The sequence below is a fragment of the Schistocerca piceifrons genome, chromosome 7 (assembly GCF_021461385.2).
Source record: "Schistocerca piceifrons isolate TAMUIC-IGC-003096 chromosome 7, iqSchPice1.1, whole genome shotgun sequence".
Taxonomy (NCBI): domain Eukaryota; kingdom Metazoa; phylum Arthropoda; class Insecta; order Orthoptera; family Acrididae; genus Schistocerca; species Schistocerca piceifrons.
This window is the reverse complement of record NC_060144.1, coordinates 83956472-83975345: the sequence shown is the minus strand read 5'-3', so window position 1 is coordinate 83975345 and position 18874 is coordinate 83956472.

Genomic DNA, 18874 nt, shown 5'->3' with positions numbered 1-18874 from the left:
AGAGTAAGCTATAGGGAAAGACGGGTAATATACAACATGTACCAGACCCAAGAGGGAATAATAAGAGTGGAAGACCAAGTACGAAGTGCTCGAATAAAAATGGTGTAAGACAGGGATGTAGTCTTATCGAAGAAGCAACGAAGGAAATAAAAGAAAGGTTCAGGAGTGGAATTAAAATCCAACGTGACATTGCTATCCTCAGCGATAGTCAACAAGAATTCTATGATATGCTGAATGGAATAAACAGTCTAATAAGTACAGAATATGGCATTCGAGTTAATCGAAGAAAGACGAAAGTAATGAGAAGTAGCATAAATAAGAACAGCGAGAAACTAAACATCAGGAATGGTGATCACGAAATAGATTAAGTTAAGGAATTCTGCTACCTAGGCAGCAAAATAACCGACGACGTAGGGAGCTAGGAGCACATCAAAAGCAGACTAGCGCTGGCAAAAATGGCATTCATGGCCAAGAGAAGTCTGCAAGTCCAACACAGACCTTAATTTGAGGAATAAATTTCAGTGAACGTAAGGTTGGAGCACAGCTTTGTATGGTAGTGAAACGTGGATTCTGGCAAAACCGGGAAAGAAGAGACTCGAAGCAGTTGAGATGTGGTGCTGCAGAAGAATGTTGAAGAAAATTTTGTGGACTAATAAGGTAAGGTATGAGAAGGTTCTCCGTTGAATCGGTGAGGAAAGAAATACATTGACGAGATAAGGAGACAGGATGGTAGGACATCAGTTAAGACATCAGGGAATAATATCCATCCCATTAGAGGGAGCTGTAGAGGGTAAAAATTGTAGAAGAATACGACCAGAGATGAAGAGGTTGGCACTGGAGAGGAATTTGTAACGAGCCGCTCCAGACGAACCTGATGATAATTGCTGTCTATGATAACCTTGTCTTTGACTGTTTCGTGTGGCTGAACGATCTCATGCGAGTCCTTCAGTCATGTCCCTAACCTACCTCAGTAGTCCTCTCCGACAAAGGGGACACACAGTTTAACGTGAAGTCCGAATCACGTGACATTCCTGGCGAATCTTCACATCGATTGTATTTGATGTACATTGCTAAAACTACACATTATACATTTTCGCATTAATATTTCACGTGTGTTAATATTTCACGTGTGTTCGTGATTTTACTGTCTGAAGAATATCACCTCGGTACCGAGAGTTCCGGAACCTGTACAGAAAACTGGAATAGAGATCAACACAAACATCACTTTCGCCTTTTTTATAGCTCATGAAAACCACACATTGCATGTTGTACCGCCATACAGCGAGAGCTTCAGAGGTGGTGGTCCAGATTTCTGTACACACCGGTACCTCTAATACCCAGCAGCACGTCCTCTTGCATTGGTGCATGCCTATATTCGCCGTGGCATACTATCCATAAGATCATCAAGGCACCGTTGGTTCAGATTGTCTCACTGCTCAACGGCGATTCGGCGTAGATCCCTCAGAATGGTTGGTGGGTCACGTCGTCCATGAACTGCTCTTTCAATCTATCCCAGGTATGTTAGATAGGGTTCATGTCTGGAGAACATGTTGGCCACTGTAGTTGAGCGATGTCGTTATCCTGAAGGAAATCATTCACAAGATGTGCACGACGGGGGCGCGTAATGTCGTCCATAAAGACAAATACCTCTCCAATATGCTGCCGATATGGTTGCACTATCGGTTGGAGGATGGCATTCGCGTATCGTACAGCCGTTACGGCGCCTTCCATGACCAACAGTGGCGTACGTCGGCCCCACATAATGCCACCCCAAAACATTAGGGAACCTCCACCTTGCTGCACTCACTGGACAGTGTGTCTAAGGCGTTCAGCCTGACCGGGTTGCCTCCAAACACGTCTCTGACGATTGTTTGGCTGAAGGCATATGCGACACTATCGGTGAAGAGAACGTGATGCCAATGTTGTTGGGGACATCTGTACCGCGCTGCATGGTGTCGTGGTTGCAAAGATGGACCTCGCGCTGGACGTCGGAAGTGAAGTTGCGCATCATACAGCCTATTGCACACAGTTTGAGTCGTAACACGACGTCCTGTGGCTGCACGAAAAGTATTATTCAACACGGTGGCGCTGTTGTCAGGGTTCCTACGAGCCATAATCGGTAGGTAGCGGTTATCCACTTCAATAGCAGCCCTTGAGCGGCCTGAGCGAGGCATGTCATCGACAGTTCCTGTCTCTCTGTATCTCCTCCATATCCGAACAACATCGATTTGGTTCACTCCGCGACGCCTGGACACTTCCCTTGTTGAGAGCCCTTGCTGGCACGAAGTAACAATGCGGACGCGATCGAACCGCGGTATTGACCGTCTAGGCATGGTTGAACTACAGACAACACGAGCCGTGTGAAATGATTGGAACTGATCAGCTGTCGGGCACCCTCCGTCTAATAAGCGCTGTTCACGCATGGTTGTTTACATATTTGGGCGGGTTTCGTGACATCTCTGAACAGTCAAAGGGACTGGTTCTGTATTACAATATCCACAGTCAACGTCAATCTTTAGGAGTTCTCGGAACCAGGGCGACGCAAAACATTTTTTGATGTGTGTATGTTGATCAATACTGATTATTTCGACGTAAGTCGGAAGATGTGATACATTACGAACAATTATACATTTTTACGTCTCTGCGACATCGCTCAAACAAAAGTGATTCATTACGTACGTATTCTTTCCCCGAAGTCACAGGATAACCCCGATTCTTACGTGTCGGTTTGTGTACAGCTGAAGTGGCAGTTTCGTGGAAACTCCTGAGAGGCGATTTAGTGCACTACTTCCTTTTAGTTTCTAAGGAAGGTAAAGTTCGTGAAGTGAGCAGGACTCTACTGTTTGACTCTTTACGTCCTCGTGCCAAATCAGAAGTGCTTCAATCCCGACAAATTTACGGCACGCGAAAATCAAACATGGAACTTAGAACAGAACTTCCCGCATAAAGTTTCCGCTAAAAGCTCCTCCGTCGTGACTTGCTTCCACGAAGCTCTTTTCCCAGTACTCGACGAACGAAAAATCATAAACTGCTTCTCTCTTGCTCGTCGCATGATTGTATACGACAGGGGTCATATACAGTAATTATATGTGGCAGCCTCTATTAATAATTAGGTGACTTACAATAAAAAGAGTATAGAACCTAATACCGAACACTGAATGGACGTCTGATACTTCCTGCATGCGTTGTAACTTTACGGTGCCGGACATAACGCATTGCTGGCGAGACGTCAGGTATGAGGGAAGCCACGGCACTGCTCTTGGCCAAAACCTCGAAGACTTGCGGTATAGAATGTCAGCCTCTTTCTTGCCGCCACTCTTGACACGCCGGATTGGGTATGGGAAGAATAGACTACCGATTACTTATGTGTCACTCGACAAAGGGTCGAATTATCAAGCATTTATAAACACTTTTAAAAAATTTGAGTTTTTGTTGCACATACTGTATCATGTGTTTTTCTGACCATTTATCTCTACTTTTTTTTATGTGTCATGAACTTCACATTAATGTGAGCACCGCTTATATTCGACATCAACGTGTAATAACTATCCATAGACGGCAGTCGGAAGCTCTTGCAATGGAGAGTATATAAAGCGTGGCTGGGGTCGCAGAATATAGTGTAGTCATTGCCGTAAAGCGGAAACGGAGCAATTTATCTGAAGCCCAATAGGACGTGATCATAGACTTTCGGGCCAAGGGTGCAAGCATTCCCGATAACGGCGAACTTTGCAAACTGTTCGAGTGACGGCGTGCTTAGAGTACACCGTACATGGTAAAACAGCGCTAGCGAAAACAGGCGCCCAGGGAACTGTGGTGAACCAAGGGCCATAGATGACAGGAATTAATGATGGCAGCGCAGGTGTGTACGAGCGAACAGGCGTGCAACTGTTGAGGAGCAGATCGCCTATATGAACCAGCGGGCTACAAACAGTGTATCCTCAACGACCGTTCAGCGACCGTTGTTGTGTATGGGCCTCTGCAGGAGGCGCTCGATTCAAGTACCCATTATGATTGCTGTTAACCGGCGATGAAGGCTGGAATTTGCACGCCAGTACCGCAAATGTAGCCGGCCGGTGTGGCCGAGCGGTTCTAGGCGCTTCAGGCTGGAATCGCGCGACAGCTACGGTCGCAGGTTCGAATCCTGCCTCGGGCATGGATGTGTGTGATGTCCTTAGGTTAGCTAGGTTTAAGTCGTTCTAAGTTCTAGGCAACTGATGACCTCAGATGTCAAGTCCCATAGTGCTCAGAGCCATTTGAACCATTTAAACCGCAACTGGACACTGAGGGGGGACACGTAGCAGTTTCAGACGACTCATGTTTTATGCTCTATCGGTCAGATGGCTGTTGGCGTGTCGGACTTCAAACGTCTGATAGCAAACAGCTTGCAACAATCGTCAAACATGTACAGGCTGGCGCAGGGAGCATTACGGTTGGGAGAACGTCTTCGTAGCATCCTACATCTACATCTAAACACATACTCCGTTAGCCACCAAGCGGTGTGTGGCGGAGGGCACGATTCGCGCCAAAGTCATATTTCCCCCTTCTGTTCCACTCGCGGATCGCGCGAGGGAAAAACGACTGTCGGAACGCCACAAATTCAAATGGCTCTGAGCACTATGGGACTTAACTTCTGAGGTCATCAGTCCCCAAGAAATTAGAACTACTTAAAACTAACTAACCCAAGGACATCACACACATCTATGCCCGAGGCAGGATTCGAACCTGCGACCGTAGCGGTCGCGCGATTCCAGACTGTAGCGCCTAGAACCGCTCGGCCACTCCGGCCGGTGAACGCCTCAGTACGAGCTCTTATTTCCCTTATCTTTGAATGGTAATCATTGCGCGATTTGAAAGTTGGTGGTAATAATATATGTTCGACATCCTCGGTGAAGATCGGATTTCGGAATTTAGTGAACAGCCCCTTCCGTTTAGTGCGTCGTCTATCTGCAAATGTGTCCCACTTCAAATTTTCTATGAGATTTGTAACACTCGCGATGGCTAAATGTACCAGTCACGAATCTTGCCGTTCTTCTTTGGACCTTCTCAATCTCTTGAATCAGACCCACTGGTAAGTGTCCCATACAGACGAACAATACTACAAGACTGGACGAACTAACGTATTGTAAGCTATTTCCTTTGTTGAAGGACTGCATCGCTTCAGGATTCTACCAATAAACCGCAATCTAGAGTTCGCCTTACCCGTTACTTGTATAATTTGATCATTGCATTTGAGATCATTTCGAATAGTCACACCCAGATACTTGATGGACGCTACCGGTTCCAAAGACTGGGCATTTATTTTATACTCATACATTAATGCGGATTTTCGCCTTGTTATACGCAGTAGGTTACACTTACTGATATTGACAGATAACTGCCAGTCATTACACCACGCATTTATTTTCTGCAAATCCTCATTGAGTTGTTCACAATTTTCGTGTGATACTACTTTCCTGTAGACTACAGCATAATCGGCGAACAGTCTAAGGCCGCTGTCAATAACATCAACCAGATCGTTTGTGTAAATCGTAAAAAGCAGAGGACCTATTACGCTGCCTTGGGGCACACCTGAAGTTACGCTTGTTTCTGTTGAAGTCGGAACGACATACTGCTCCCCTTCTGTTAGAAAACTTTCTATCCAACCGCATATGTCATCGGATAGACCGTAAGCGTGCACTTTTCGTAGCAAGCGACAGTGTGGAACTGAGTCGAACGCCTTTCGAAAGTCGAGAAATATCGCATCAACCTGGGAGCCGGTATCTAGAGCACAAAGAGGGCCAGCTGTGTCTCGCATGACCGCTGTTTCTTAAAACCGTGCTGGTTCTGCAGATGAGCTTCTCAGAGTCTAGAAAAGTCATCATGTCTGAATATGTTCCATGATTCTACAACAAAACGATGTCGTTGAAATTGGCCGGTAATTGTGTACATCCGATTTTCTACCCTTTTTATGGATTGCTATGACCTGGGCCTTCTTCCTGTCCCGTGGAACTTCCGCTGTTCCAATGATCTCTGACAAATGATGGATAAGATCGGTGATCTCGTCATTCTGGAAGGCCCAACGGATCGTGGCAAGTATCCATCTATCCTTGGGGTCTGTGCCCCCTCCCACCCTCACCCCCTCCATGCTGTTTATTTTTACGCGGTACAATGGCACCTATCAGCACGACAATGCAACGTGACACAAAGCCCGCAGTGTACGTGCGTGGTTCAAAGAGCAACAGGATGAGTTTATCGTACTCCCGTGCCTGCCAAACTCCCAGACCTAGTCCCAGTCGGCAATCTGCGAGAGCACATTGATCTGGCTATTCACACCATGGATCCTCAACCAAGAAACCTTGCGCAAAGGGCCACGACACTGCAGGCGGTATGGCTCTACATTCCTGCCGGTACCTTCCGCAACCGCATTCACCCTCTTCCTGCTAGGGGACGGATGACCTCAGTTATTAAGTCTCATAGCGCTTTGAGCCATTTGAACCATTTGAGCCCATTCCTGCATGTCCGCAGCGGTCCCCGCCACAAATGTGGCATTTGACAGGTAAAGCACTCCGTCGTTACCAGGACCATCCGACCGCCGTGTCATCCTCAGAGAAGGATGCGGATAGGAAGGGCGTGGGGTCAGCACACCGTTCTCCCGGTAGTTATGATGGTATTCTTGACCGAAGACGCTACTATTCGGTCGAGTAGCTCCTCAATTGGCATCACGAGGCTGAGTGCACCCCGAAAAATGGCTCGTGGTCGTGCGGTAGCGTTCTCGTTTCCCACGCCCGGGTTCCCGGGCTCGATTCCCGGCGGGATCAGGGATTTTCTCTGCCTCGTGATGACTGGGTGTTGTGTGATGTCCTTAGGTTAGTTAGGTTTAAGTAGTTCTAAGTTCTAGGGGACTGATGACCATAGTGCTCAGAGCCATTTGAACCGAAAAATGGCAACAGCGCATGGCGGGGGGGGGGGGGGGGGGGGAGGGGGTCACCCATCCAAGTGCCGGCCACGCCCAACAGCGCTTAACTTCGGTGGTCTCACGGGAACCGGTGTATCCGCTGCGGCAAGGCCGTAGGCATTCGACACGTGGTCACATTAATGTCACTGGACTATGTAAGTACCCCGAAAATGAATCTCGCGCTTAAACTTCTATGCGATGTTACTGTAGCACCTCTGGCCATTCGATGCGAAACAGCAACACGATCTGCATAACTCGCCGGTACTTCGCGTCATCCTTTGAGGTGACACCATTTACCCCAGAACTAAAAATTTTATGCTGACATCCGAGCTGCAGTCGGCTACTCACGAGACAGTCAAACATCCGTTACGAAAACAAAACTAGGAAGTAACATCAGAAATAAACTTCAGTGCCGGAAGTGTGCGTCAAATCGTCATAATTTGGACTGCATAAAAGTAAACGAATTCGTGGGTGAAGAGGTTCTTAAAACGCCAAGATATGCGGTAGAGGAGTGTCACTCTAGCGTTTCACCGTTACTTTTACGCCTTACGGTAGTCTCACGCTTAGGATATATCTCTTCATCTGCCGCTCGTAACGCACTCAAGTGTTTTATGATCTCTGCAACGATCGTCTTCGCCTCCCTTCACGTAATCGTCAGTACAGCTATTAGGCACGACGGGGGCATAAATCGTTTTTATATCTCAGCAGAGCTGTGTAAAGGGACACTGTTGTGATTCTATTGCCGGCCGCACTAGCGTCGCTTTAAAAGAGAAACAAGAATTATCAAAACTTATGATTCTACGTATGCAAAACTCGCGATGTGACAACGGTATCCTACAATGTGCTCTGCTTGCGACGACAAATGACTAGTTTTCTTACACGGCTATCGGATATCAGCTTTTTTGTATTACGCTGATGTTTCCTCTTCACGGTCACTTAAAGTAAACAGCACGTATATCGATATCTAACCGCAATTAAAAGATTCTTTAAAATAACGGGAAGACTCCGCCGACTGGGTAACTGTGAGGCCCATGCAGCGAAGTGGAAAAATCCTGGGTAAATGGTATAAACAACCCTGCCAGTTCCTGTCGCTCCAACAGCACGGTGTCTAATATAATTTTCCTTGCTGACAGTTACGTATTCCTGCAGCAAAGTTGGAGAATTTCTGTTGGCTTCGTAACTGTTCGTCACGTTCTTCGCATACGTCGTAGGTGGTTCAGCAAGGCCTCTTCGACTAGATCTTCCCTTTGTTGGCCTCACTGTAGCAGCAAATTCGTGGCAAGAGTCGTCACCGAGGGCTTAGTACACCACCAACTCTTTCAGTTGCTTCTCAGTGCCAGAGATTCCTATTTCTACGTCGTCTATACGGGGGTCTGTGCGACAGTGAAACGACGGTGTATTTTCACGATCCTCCTGCATCAACGCTCTTTTAAACGCTAAATTTAAAACTTAGAGTTTCATCACATAGACGTAGATGCACAGGGGGGTCCTAACACGCCCTGAAGGCCCAACGCTATTGACCGGCCGCCGTGTCATCCTCAGACCGTAAGAGTCACCGGATGCGGTTACGGTGGGGCATGGTGGTCAGCACACCGCGCTCCTGCCCGTTGTCAGTTTCTGTGACCGGTGACGCCACGTCACAATCAAGTAGCTGCTCCACTGGCCTCACGGGGGCTGAGTGGCCGAGCGGTCTGAGGCGCTGCAGTCAGGGACTGTGTGGCTGGTCCTCTCTCGGGCATGGGTGTGTGTGTTTTTTCTTAGGATAATTTAGGTTAAGTAGTGTGTAAGCTTAGGGACTGATGACCCTAGCAGTTAAGTCCCATAAAAAAAAGGTTGAGTGCACCCTGCTTACCAACAGCACTCGGCAGAGCCGGAAGGTGACCCATCCAAGTGCTAGCCAATCCCGACAGCGCTTAACTTCGGTGATCTGACGAGAACTGGTGTTACCAGTGCGGCAAGACCGTTGGCTTATCATACCCAGTACGGGGAACGAAACCAGCTGGCATTCAAAATATCTTCCTCTCGTCTCGGTATGCATAAAACAGTGGCAAGTAGAATTAATTATGATGAAGGCGGATAGCGATGGTGCACTCTTCTCCCCAAAGCGGACCACTAGGACTCTATAAAACTGAGATCTTTTAACCTGCGTCCATCGGAGATGCGGCAATTCTTCGTCGTGCTCACAAAACCAGTCCTGGAGGATGCGAGCTGTATGAACGTGGAATATGTGGTCTTGGGACACAGCATCACCATTGGGGAACAGACATTGTGCCCTGGAATGGACCGGATCAGCCAAAAGGGACACATAATCTTTTTCACTAATGCGGCCTTGCAGAGTAGCCATGGAGCCCGTAGCATGGCACGACCTGGCTGCCGAAGTCACCATCGAACGCGAGCGATGTTTCACTCTTGGCACGTAAACTCGAACAGAATTTGGAAACCACTCACAGCAAGACTTATTCGACCAGATGATATTCTTCCATTGCTCCTTAGTACAGCTGTTATTGCTTCGGGACCACGTTTTCCTGTTACGTCATTTTCATCACTGATGACTAGTTTTGGAATTCCAGCTCGCAATGCGATTGCCTGCTTCCGGAGCTCCCTTCGCGTTGTTTAGGTGCTGACAGGGTTTGCGAGTGCGACACTCACCTCTGCAGGCGTCCGCAGCTCGTGGTCTAGCGGCTAGCGTTGCTGCCTCAGGATCATCGGGTCCCGGGTTCGATTCCCGGCCGGGTTGAAGATTTTCTCTGCCCGGGGACTGGGCGTTTCTGTTGTCCTCATCAGTTCATCATCACATCATCAGTATCATTCGTGACAGTGGAAAGACCGGACTGTGTAAAAATTGGGACTTTGTACATGCGCTGATGACGGCGCAGTTGAGCGCTCCACAAACCAAACAAACCTATGCGGTCCCCTTGCTTTTCGTCACAGTCCTCTTCAATGACTGTCCGTCACGGTCACTCGACACACCGTTCGGTCCGCGTTGTCGCTTAGCGTATGATGTTTATCCGCGTTCCCTGTATGCGATGTAAAACTTCGATGCGTTGCCTCTTGAAATACAAAAGTCATCGGCTACCCCGGTTACGGACGCACCCATCGTATGAGCAGCAGCAATTTTCAGACGTTCGAATTCAGTTACCTCCGACGTAATGCACTCACCGACTGTTCTGACCAAGACAGACACGCGCAATTGAGGACGTTGCACAGGTGCATATTTAGCAGTTGTGTACAACGGCTCGCTCACAGAAAGGTCCGTACCTAAAGACTGGAAAATTGCTCAAATCACGCCAATACGCAAAAAAGGAAGTAGGTGTAATCCACTGAATTACAGGCCCATATGAGTCATGTCGATTTGCAGTAGGGTTTTCGAACATATACTGTGTTTGAACGTTATGAAGTACCTCTAAGAAAATTATTTATTGACACATAGTCACCACTGATTCAGAAAATATCGTTCTTGTGAAACACAACTAGCTCTTTATACCCATGAAGTCATGAATGCTATCGACAGCAGATACCTAATTGACTCCATATTTATAGATTTCCAGAAGGCTTTCGACACCGTTCCTCACAAGGGTCTTCTAACCAAACTGCGTGTCTATGGAATATCCCCTCAGTTGAGCGACTGGATTCGTGATTTCCTGTCAGAAAGGTCACAGTTCGTAGTAATAGAAGGAAAGTCATCGATTAAAAGAAAAGTAATATCCGGCGTTCTTCAAGAAAGTGTTATAAGCCCTCTATTGTTCCTGATCTATGTTAAGGACATGGAGAAAATGTGAGTAGCCGTCTTAGATTGTTTGCAGATGATGATGTCATTTACCGTCTTGTAAAAGTCATCAGATGACGAAAACGAATTACAGAACAATTTAGGTAAGATATCTGTATGGTGCGAAAAGTCGAAATTGACCCTGAATAAAGAAGAGTGTGAAGTTATTCACAAGTGTACTAAAATAAATCTGCTAAATTTCGATTATGCGATCACTCTGAAGGCTGCAAATTTAACTAAATACTAAGTAATTACAACTGCAAATAATGAAAATTGGAACGATCACATAGATAAATTTGTGGGGAGAGCAAACCATAGACTGCGATTCATTGGCAGAACACTTAGAAGGTGCAGCAGGTCTACTAAAGAGACTCATTACACCACGATCGTCCACCCTTTTCTGAGCTGTGCGGTGTGGGATCCGTATCAGGTGGGACTGACGGATGACATAGAAAAGGTTTCTAAGAAGGGCAGCTCGTTTTGTATTATCGGGAAATAGGGGAGATAGTGCCACAGACATCATCCGTGAATTGGAGTGGCAATCATTAAAACAAATGCGTTTCTCGTTGCGACGAGATCTTCTCATGAAATTTCAATCACCAGTTTTCTCCTCCGACTGCGAAAACATTCTATTGGCACCCATCTACATAGGGAGAAATGATCATCACGATCAAATAAGAGAAATCAGGGCTCGCACAAAAAAATTTAAGTGCTCGTTACTCCCTCCCGCCGTTCGTGAGTGGAACGGTAGAGAGACAGCTTGAAGGTGGTTCGCTGAACCCTCTGCCAGGCACTTTATTGTGAATAGCAGAGTAATCACGTAGATGTAGATGCCTTTCGTGGTCAAATACAACAGTGAAGCCAGTAGGCTTGGCTAGCATCTGTATACACGTTGGATGATGAGTTTCTCGTAGTGTTCCCATATTTTTGTTCAATACCTGTCGATTTCCCTAGAAGCGCTGCAAGTAGGGTGGGCGCGCTTTGGCAAAGAGAGAGTGGTGCGGGTGTACTTAAGTAGCGCGAACTACGCAGCCAGTCGGATTCTCTCCGGCTGCGGCGCGGGCAGAAGACTCCCTCCGCCAGCCGCAGCCGACCTCGGCGGCGGAATTCCGCCCGCTTGCGGCGCCAACTCGCCGGCGCCGTGTTCACACATATTTCAGCGCCCTCGGCGCCTGGCGGCCCGTCGATACGCTGGTTATCAGCGTCGCGCACTGCGCTCCCGTCATTGGCTGCGCCGTAATGTAACACAGCCATTGTTCCCCTGCGTATCGCGCCGCGCGACAATGCCGGGAGCTGCTGGCAAACTTGCAGAATTCAATTAACTTGCGAGGCACTCACCGCCCCGGAAAGGCCGACTAGGAACGAGCCCACGTCTTTAAAATATTCCGTTGCTTGACGTGCGACAAGACAGCAAATCTGTCCATAACAAACGACCTCAACGTGGGAGGGCGTTCATGAACAATAGCAACGTCACTCTGCTAAAAATAAATACAAGATACAAGCTTTCGGAGTACGATTATGATGTGAACTTCACAGAAACGGATGTGATTGTTTTAATAATAAAACAGATGTATATTACCAAATAGCAAAAACGCCCACCGGACACGCAAAACCACTAGCAAGTTGCCTGTCTAACAGGATACAGTACAACAAAAATTTTATTTTCAGTATTTCGTGTAATTATTGACTGAATTTAAAAGTTTAAAATGCAGTCGTAGCCAGCAGGAGTGGCCGAGCGGTTCAGGGCGCTACAGTCTGGAACCGCGAGACCGCTACGGTCGCAGGTTCGAACCCTGCCTCGGGTATGGACGTGTTTGATGTCCTTAGGTTAGTTAGGTTTAAGTAGTTCTAAGTTCGAGGCTACTGATGACCTCAGAAGTTAAATCCCATAGTGCTCAGAGCCATTTTTTTGAAGAAAGCGCTGCTTTTAACAACAGTAATTGGTAGCCAGTGCTGGTGGCACGAGGTCCATATTGGTATGAACAAAAGGAGAACTTTAATACTGCCAGCACTTGCGAAATGAAAAACAATGCAGAATATTTAGCGAAAGTAAGGAAGCAGTTTCCTAACTAAAGACAAGTATCAGACTTCACTCACCGAAACTCAAAATGTTCCAAGTATATTCCGAAGATCATCCATGCTTACCAAATCGGCGTTCCGTCAAGCTGGAACTTCCTAATGCGCCCGTCAATGGCCGTTGCTCTCAGAAGTTCATTGTTTTAAGAGAGTGAGGGAGGGCAATTAATGTTGCTTCGAGGCACCGGAAAAACAGGGCAAAAGCAACTTCGCCATCTACTCAAATAGGTCAGCCAACAGCGGTCGCCGCGACGACTTTTCTTTACTTAAGGGGATTAGTACTTGATTAAGTGTCAAAAAATCGATTTCTTAGTTTTGTCTTACGAAATTTTATGTAGTTTTCTCAACAAGAAAAACTTTACTTGGAGAAAACTGTACCGAAGAAAGCCCCAAAATAAGAGGAGAACGCTCCCATGTCACGCAGACAGCGCTGTTAAAAATAGAATTTTGTTCTCACTTGTTTGTTTGTTTTGACTTAGGTCTTAGTGACAAAAGATCATTAGAAAAGTAATTACAAGGTAGGACTGAAAACACTATTGTATGTGAGAATGGATGTCAAAAACTCTCCTGGTAGGATTAAATGCATCAAAAATAGATGTGCTGGATGCTCTGCTATGTTTCAATGATGGTACAATGACGAGATTTAAGGTTATGGAATTAATGCAGGTGGCTGGAGAACTTTAACTACCGCAGGAGACTCTCTAAAGCAGAGAAATCAGTGTTGAAAGCCACCAAAGAAGCGAGAATAAGACGAGCAAGTCTGAAAAAGAAAAGGGAGGGAGAACAACACGAAGAAGACGAAGATGGATCTGGTGATGCATTAGTGTTATGCACGGTAGGCAGAGAAACAGGATTTAACTGTAACTCGAATTTTCCGAACGTCCTCTTTTCTGATGTTCTGGTACACTTTGATTAAAGATTGTTGAAGATGGAGGGGTGAAATTTTGTATAATGTCTTACAACACCTTTACCTAAAACTAAGACTATTCTTATAGCGTAAATCTGAAAATTAAAGTTGTTCGTTCATAAAAAAGACATTGAGTTTAATGACTGCAATTTTTTATAATCACTCTTAAAAATTTTTGAACCGCAATTTATGGCAGCAATCTTTTTTTAAAATTCTACTTTAAACATAATACTTCAAAGAAAATCCAGAAAAAATCAAGCTGCTGATTTGTTTTGGTTTCGAGATATGTGTACCTATACCGTACAAAAATACAATGACGGGAAAAATCGCAACATCAAAAAATAATTAATGTAGATTAATGAAACTTGGCGAATACATTTGTCTTGGTAACATGTGTAAGTGATTAACATTGCAGAATTCCAGGTTAAGTTAAGCACGAGGTACGGTATTGCAAACGTGAAATGCTGCTACATTAAAACTGGTGTAACCGCCAGAATGTTGAATGCAAAAGTGCATCCACTGTTTTATACACGTGTAGCATGGAGTTCCATATCTGTTGCACTAGGTCGGTCAATACAGGGACGATTAATGCAAGTCCCATACGTGCTCGATTGGAGACAGATAAAGTGATCAAGCGGGCGAAGGCAACACGTCGACGCTCTGTACAGCATGTTGGGTTATAATAGCACTACGTAGCGAGCGTCATCCTTCTGGAAAACACCCCTTGGAATGCTGTTCATGAATAAAAGGCCAACAGACAGAATTACCAGGCTGACGTAAAATTTTGCACTATGGGTGCTTCGAATAACAGGACAGTGTTCCTGCTGTCACACGAAATCGCATCCCAGACGATAACTTCAGGTGTATGTCCAGTGTGCCTAGCACGCAGGCAGGATGGCTGCAGGTCCTCAATTGGCCACCTTGTAACGAAACCACAGCCATCACTGGCCCCGAAGCAGAACCAGCTTTCATCAGAAAACTCAACAGACCTCAAATCTGCCCTCCAATGAGCTCTCGCTTGGCACCACTGAAGTCGAAAATGGCGGTTGTTTGGGGTCAGTGGAATGCAGGCTACAGGTCATCTGGCTCGGAGCTGTCCTTGAAGGAACCGATTTGTAACAGTTCGTCGTGTCACTGTGGTACAAGCTGCTCTTCTCTTCAGATTGCAGCTGCTGGTGCTGTACGGTGCACCAGAGCCATACGGCGACCGCGACGGTCTTTCCTCTCGGTAGTGCCATGAGGGCGTCCAAAGTCCGGTCTCCTTGCGACCGTAAGTTCTCGCGACCACTGCTGCGAGCAATCATGTACAGTGGTTCTATTCCTGCAAATTCGTTGTGCAGTATCGCAGAAGGAATATTCAGCTTCTCGTAGCCCTCTTACAGAACGTCATTCAAACGCAGTGAGGTGTTGATAATGACGTCTTTGTCGTCTTAAAGGCATTTTTAACTATCATCAACTCGGAGCGTCCAATCTCGAAGGTAATTAACGCTCGCGACTGTTAAACGTGTATTTAAAGCAAACCTGATTTGCATCCTTATAATGGAGCTACTAGCGCCGTTCTTATGCGACTGGCCCAAAACTTGAATAGACATAACCTTTTAGATGTGGATACACGCCTACCAACTTTCTTTTATGTCGCATAACGTCTTCTTTGTGCTGCGATTTTTCTTTTTTTACGTGAGACATCTTTCACATGTAGAAACACGGACAAGCCTACCAACTTTTTTTTATGTCACACAACTCCTTCTTCGTGTTGCGAATTTTTTAACAGTCAACACAAAATACAATTCAGATACTAGTGTGAAACCGGAAACAGTGGTTCACACAGCAAATTGTCTCCAAAAGATCTTTTAAAAGATGATAAGCATTACATGGGCGTACAACTCTTATTCTTTAAGTTACGTTATTTATAAAAACTGACAAATTTTTCAAGATTTCCCCTTGTGTGTATGAATCAGTGCTCTTAAGGGTGTGGAAGTGAATATCACTACCAAAATTTCGAGGACAAACAAACGAGAACTCTTTGACTAGAAAATAAGACCTTTGCAAAGCCACAGTGGCGGGGTCTAGCAGGGATGGTGCTACACTAGCAGAAAGTTCAGAAAAGTCTCTGCTTGCCCCACCGGCAAATTGGAACTGCATACCCCCACACCTTCATACTTGAACAGATTATTCTCTGATAATGAGACGAAGTTGGTTGTTGCACAAGAAGAATAATTACTGTCGCGGCATGCGAATTCTCTTCCCCAAGAGGTACGAAAATTCATAAACAATACCATATGTGCACCACATAAATGAATTTACTCGACAACACGGGCAAGAAAAATGAAAGTGGGCCTAGGCAACTCTCTTTCAATATGTCTTTCTAGTCATATGCCTACTCAAAGAAGAGAGAACTACTTTCCTGTACAGACAGCACCGGTACAGTTGCAGTTTGCAGTCATGTTGCGGCAGTCAATAAAGCTGTCTGCTCACACTTCTTCGTTCAATTTCCCTCTTCTGTCTTTTATGCTAGAGAAGGCTAATCAAAGTATGGGGCCACTAGAAAAATTTAAAATTCATCATAGTTATAGCAACATTTCCTTCGCCGGGGAGAGAAAACGTTGGTAGAAACATTATAGCTGCATACCTGTTGCGTGATTGGATGGTTATAGTTAACTGACAGTGTTCTGGGTGCTGCACTGCGGGCTGTATACACCGCAGGGCGCTGAAACATCGTATATATGACCACTAATCGCTGCGTCCGTGGAGTATGCTGAAAAAAAAATAATAGTTGCAGTTTCTGTCACCAGGTGAAAATATTTCGCTGTAAGTAATCAGAATGTGAAATGTTTCCTGTTTCGGCGTCCATATGCTGTTTGTCGCTTGGTGACGTCTGTTGAGTTCTGTTTTGAAGTGACTAATGGTGTAAAGGATTAAGAAGGTTGAAGTCTGCCTCGCGTAACATAATGGCTACTGAGAAGAAAGACCGTGCACTGCTGGTGAAGTTGTTTTACCAGAACGGCAACAATAGCAGCGCAGCAGTGTGGGATTATCGGCGACATAAATAGCTGCGACGAATACCCATGTCAATAAGTGGGCTAAAAATTATGATTAAGGAATTTGAGTGTGGCGCGATTTACACTGGTATCCCTACGAGTTTCAGAAAGTGCACCAAATGAAGTCCCAACATGTGCTGCAACGCCCTTAGTTTTTTGGCACGCATGGAAATGGATGATATGTTGTGGCCGGGGAATATTCTTTCGAAGGACAACTCACATTTTACTCTGTATGGTGCCGTGAATGTACAGAATTGTGGCATGTGGGCTTCTACTCTGCCACAGGTTGTACAAGAAAATCCACTGCACTTAACTAATGTGACTGTGTGGTGTGGTTCCACAAGTTCCTTCATTCTTGGTCCATTTTTATTCGAGGTGCTCGCCTCTCGCGGGCCTGTTAAATGCACAATGACTTCTGCACATTGTAAGGACCTCCTTGTGCAACGCGTGATTCTAGCTTTGCAAAAATGGAACTGTGTTCACACCACTATTTTCATGCAAGATGTGGCGACACCACATGTCGCCTGCCAGCTGAAAGACTTGCTTCGAGAAACCTTTGCTAACGACCGAATCATCTCTAGGCAGTTTCAAGATGTGTGGCCTTCCAGCCACGCAGCCCCTCCCGCCGGAGGTTCGAGTCCTCCCTCGGGCATGGGTGTATGTGTTCTTCATAGCATAAGTTAGTTTAACTTACCTTAACCCTCAACTACTATGGATGGTCTCCCAGACCGCCACAGTTGTCCGTCTTGTGATATTTGATACACTCCTGCGAGGTGACGTAAATTCTTCTGTGTACCTTGCTACTGAATAGCAAGCTACATGTGCCGAAATTTAGCATTGTTGTTGCAATTTGTTCCTTATTTTTGGGTCTTGAGAGGTCTCATAGACGTACCATAGTGTTTGCGTGTCTTGCTTTTGTTGAATGTTACCGTTTCTTTGTGATGAGGAAAGTTACACTTTCTATGCAAAGTTTTCTGTGCGAGACTGATGTGGGCATTCGAGAACTCCTCAGTGAATTCTCAGGTGAAGACTTTAATGGCAGTGATAATGATCATGATTGTGAGTATTTAGTGATCACGGTACTAATTCGGGAGAAGGAAACCGAAAGTGATGAAGATTTGACAGGTGACGACGATGGAGAAGCGTACTTCTTCGGTAAGAACAGAAAGACGTTTTCGATGGAGAAAACAGAAGCCTCTAACGTAAGAACGAAGCAAGTCAACATTGCCTTGCGGCTGCATGGACTGCAACACATCCCGAAAAGTCTTGGGGAAAACTTGCTGTCTTGCATGTATGAGCCTCAAATACAGAAATAATTGTTTGAAAACCGAAAACATCAGCTTTTTTATCGTTGTTTGAAGTGGAAAACAACATTGTTGTCAACAGTGTGGTGTTCTGATTTGGTTGGAGAATTATGGGACGGCCTGCCTGAAATGTATGCAGGCTGAAAGCAATTAAAGTTTGATTCATGCCCTTAGAAGAACATATAAGGTAATTACTTTCTTCTTGATTTTTAAAGCAAAAATTTGGCGAACTTCCTCCCTTGATAGAATTATGTGGTGTAATAATCGCTCCAAAGCTGAAACGATGAGTAGTAAACTCAAAGCTGATTCCGAACACAATTTGTCATAACTGAAATGTGTTTTTCCATTCAGTTATGTTGCGAATCTGTAATACTATCTCTCTCATGATGTGTGAGTGATTAGAGAGGTAAGTATCTGCTGTCATTTTAGTAATACATAAAATAAAAGTAAACTGCAAATTTTTAGTTTTTAAAGTGTTTTAAATTCTGCATTGTTTAAATAAAGCAAATTTCCATAAAATCTCTTTCCAAGAAGCGAAACGAATAACAGGAAGTTACGAAAATATGTATTCATGAAAACAATGGTTTTGTACATAAAATAAAAACGGCGGTCTGAGAGACCCCTCCATAGTAATTGTGTTTCTGTCAACATCCATAGTAGCTATAGGTTAAGTAGTGTGTAAGTCTTGGGACCAATGACCTCCGCAGTTTGGTCCATTAAAAATTCATACATTGCGTTGTGGTCTTCCAGACCCCCCGACCTAAATCAGTGTGACTTCTGGTTGTGGGGATATATGAAAGGACATGTCTATCAGGAATGCATCCCAACTCTTCCTGATCTGAAGTATAG